Source organism: Alexandromys fortis, unplaced genomic scaffold (genome assembly GCF_014885135.2).
Source record: "Alexandromys fortis isolate MF-2015 unplaced genomic scaffold, M_Fortis_MF-2015_v1.1 scaffold_2884, whole genome shotgun sequence".
Lineage (NCBI taxonomy): Eukaryota > Metazoa > Chordata > Mammalia > Rodentia > Cricetidae > Alexandromys > Alexandromys fortis.
The window spans coordinates 1-3,842 of record NW_026072680.1 but is presented as its reverse complement, the minus strand read 5'-3'; the positions used below and the strand labels follow the sequence as shown (position 1 = coordinate 3,842).

Sequence of the window (3,842 nt, the reverse complement as noted above, 5' to 3'; positions counted from 1 at the left end):
GTGGCAGGGGTTGTACTGCAGTACATTCGAGGAGATTGGGGAACTGGACCTCAAGGGTCAGATGTAGAAGCATAAAGCCTGAAGGAGCCTATTGCGGGGCTAGGGCTGGGGTTGGGGCTGGGGCTAGGGCTGGGACTTGGGCTTGGGCTTGGGCGGGGGCTGGGGTGGGGCATGGCGAGGGCAGGGCTAAAGCGTGGACAAATCAATGTGTGCTAGGAGAGAGGTGATATGAGATATTGATGAGGTCTGCTGGAGATGGGTGCACCCATGGTACTAGAGAGCGAGGCCTTAGTCATGAGGCCAGCCACAGATCGGTAAACAAAACTCTGCTTGAGTGTCAAGGACGAAAGACACAAGGCCATACCTGTGTTCATCCTACAATTTCCCTGGCAGCAGTGACCTGTGAGTTCCACTGACAATCTTAGGATAGAGACAGGGAACTAGATCTTGAAGATCAGATTTAGAGGTTTATATGTTTATATTTCTATTCTTTCTACCTCCTTCACTGTTGACGTGGGCTATGGCTTTCCAGGCAGGTTGTACCTGGTGATTTATGCGCCTGGATGAATCAGTTAGTTGGAGGAGGTAGTTGAGGTGGAAAGATATCTGGCATCTCATTGAGATGGCAGCAAAATGTCGGTCAAACAACGACTCATCAGCTCATGCTTTAATGCAGATTATGGATGGAACGAGAGAGTTGATCTCAAGGATCAGACAGACTTGAAAATATTGGCAGGCAATCTACATCAGTGGCAGGGGTTGTACTGCAGTACATTCGAGGGGATTGGAGAACTGGACCTCAAGGTTCAGTGGTAGAAGCATAAAGCCTGAAGGAGACTATTGCTGGGCTAGGGCTGTGTTTGGGGCTGAGGCTTGAAAGGGGGCTGGGGTGGGGCATGGCAGGGGCAGGACTAGAGCAAGGACAAATCAATGTGTGCTAGGAGAGAGGTGATATGAGATATTGATGAGGTCTGCTGGAGATAGGTACACCCATGCTACTATAGAGCGAGGCCTTAGGCATGAGTCCAGCCACAGATCGGAAACGAAACTCGGCTTGACTGGCAAGGATGAGAGACACAAGGCCATATCTGTGTTCATCCTACAATGTCACTTGCAGCAGTGACCTGTGTGTTCCACTGACAATCTTAGGATACAGACAGGGAACTAGATCTTGAAAATCAGATTTAGAGGTTTATATGTTTATATTTCTATTCTTTCTACCTCCTTCACTGTTGACCTGGGCTATGTCTTCCCAGGCAGGTAGTACGTTGTGATTTATGCGCTGGGACGAATCAGTTAGTTGGAGGAGGTAGTTGAGGTGGAAAGATATCTGGCATCTCTTTGAGATGGCAGTATAATGTAGGTCATACAACGACTCAGCAGCTCATGTTTAAATGCAGATTATGGATGGAACAAGATGCCGTGATCTCAAGGATCAGACAGACTTCAAAATGTGGGCAGGCTATATACATCGGTGGCAGGGGTTGTACTGCAGTACTTTCGAGGGGATTGGGGAACCGGACCTCAAGGGTAGGAGGTAGAAGCATAAAGCTTTTAGAAGCCTATTGTGGGGCTACGGCTGGGGCTGGGGCTTGGGCTTGGGCTGGGTGGGCCAAGGTGGGGCGTAGCGAGGGCATGGACAAGTCAATGTGTGCTAGGAGGGAGGTGATTGTAGAGATTGAAGAGGTCTATTGGAGGTGGGTGCACCCATGGTACTATAGAGCGAGGCCTTAGACATGAAGCCAACCGCAGATTCGTAAATGAAACTCTGCTTGACTGTAAAGGATGAAAGACACAAGGCCATATCTGTGTTCATCCTACAATGTCACTGGCAACAGTGACCTGTGTGTTCCACTGACAATCTTAGGATAGAGACAGGGAACTAGATCTTGAAGATCAGATTTAGAGGTTTATATGTTTATATTTCTCTTCTTTTTACGTCCATCATTGTTGACGTGGACTATGTGTTCCCATGCACTTAGTACGTGATGATTTATGAGCTATGACAAACCGCTTAGTTGGAAAAGGTAGTTTAGGGGGAAAGATATCTGGCATTTCTTTGAGATGGCAGTGAAATATAGGTCATACAATGACTCAGCCGCTCATGCTTTTATGCAGATTATGAATGGAACGAGATGACATGATCTCAAGTATCAGACAGACTTCAAAATGTGGGCAGTCCGTCTACATTGGTGGCAGGGGTTGTACTGCAGTAGTTTCGAGGAAATTGTGGAACCGGACCTCATGGTTTGGAGGTAGAAGCATAAAGCCTTAAGGAGCCTATTGCGGGGCTAGGGCTGGGGCTGGGTCTGGGGCTTGGGCTTAGGCTTGTGAGGGGCTGGGTGGGGCGGGTAGGGGCAGGGCGAGAGCATGGACAAATCAATGTGTGCTAGGAGGGAGGTGATTGGAGAGATTGAAGAGGTCTACTGGATTTGGTGCACCCATGTCCGCTAGAGTGAGGCTTTAGGCATGAAGGCAGCAGCAGATCAGTAAATGAAACTCTGCTTGACTGTCAAGGACGAAAGACACAAGGCCATATCTGTGTTCATCCTACAATGTAACTGGCAGCAGTGACCTGTGTGTTCCACTGACAATCTTAGGATACAGACAGGGAACTAGATCTTGAAGATCAGATTTAGAGGTTTATATGTTTATATTTTTATTCTTTCTACCTCCTTGACTGCTGACGTGGGCTATGGGTTCCCAGGCAGTTAGCACCTGGTGATTTGTGAGCTGTGACAAACCACTTAGTTGGAGGAGGTAGTTGAGGTGGAAAGATATCTGGCATCTCTTTGAGATGGCAGTGAAATGTAGGTCATACAACGACTCAGCAGCTCATGTTTAAATGCAGATTATGGATGGAACGAGATGACTTGATCTCAAGGATCAGACAGACTTCAAAATGTCGGCAGGCTATGTACATCGGTGGCAGGGGTTGTACTGCAGTACTTTCGCGAGGAGATTGGGGAAGCGGACCTCAAAGGTCAGAGGTAGAAGCATAAAGCTTTAAGGAGCCTATTGTGGGCCTAGGGCTGGGGCTCGGGCTTGATCTTGGGCTTGGGCTTGCGTGGGGGCTGGGGTGGGGCTGGGCAGGGCAGGGCGGGGCCAGGGCATGGACAAATCAATGTGTGCTAGGAGGGAGGTGATTGGAGAGATTGAAGAGGTCTACTGTAGATTGGTGCACCCATGTCCCCTAGAGCGAGGCTTTAGGCATGAAGCCTGCAGCAGATTGGTAAATGAAACTCTGCTTGACTGAGGTCTGCTGGAGATGGGTGCACCCATGGTACTATAGATCAAGGCCTTAGGCATGAAGCCAGCAGCAGATCAGTAAACGAAACTAGGTTTGACTGGCAAGGACAAAAGACACAAGGCCATATCTGTGTTCATCCTACAGCATCACTGGCGGCAGTAACCTGTGTGTTCCATTGACAATCTTAGGATAGAGATAGGGAACTAGATCTTGAAGATCAGATTTAGAGGTTTATATGTTTATATTTCCATTCTTTTTATCTCATTCAAAGTTGACATGGGCTATGGGTTCTCAGGCAGTTAGTATCTGGTATTTATGAGCTGGGATAAATCAGTTAGTTAGAGCAGGTAGTTGAAGAATAAAGTTATCTGGCATCTCTTTGAGATGGCAGCACAAAGTCGGTCAAACAATTACTCAGCAGCTCATGCTTTAATGCAGATTATGGATGGAACGAGAGGACTTGATCTCAAGGATCAGACAGACTTGAAAATGTAGCGAGGCCATCTACATCAGTGGCAGGGGTTGTACTGCAGTACATTCGAGTAGATTGGGGAACTGGACCTCAAGGTTCAGAGGTAGAAGCATAAAGCCT

The 3,842-nt window shown here is 47.9% G+C and overlaps 1 long non-coding RNA gene across 2 annotated transcripts in view; it reads left to right on the top strand.

Moving 5' to 3' along the window:
• Window positions 1–2,936, top strand: part of LOC126496454 (uncharacterized) — a 6,144-nt gene extending 3,208 nt beyond the window's left edge. Inside the window, exons 2-3 of one of the 2 annotated variants that reach the window (XR_007590366.1) lie at window positions 467–536; window positions 2,712–2,936. This is a non-coding gene — a long non-coding RNA (uncharacterized lncRNA). Of the gene's footprint in view, window positions 1–466; window positions 537–1,260; window positions 1,427–2,711 lie in introns of those variants that run through there. The other variant, XR_007590365.1, reaches the window with a different exon arrangement.
• Window positions 2,937–3,842: the final 906 nt, after the last annotated feature.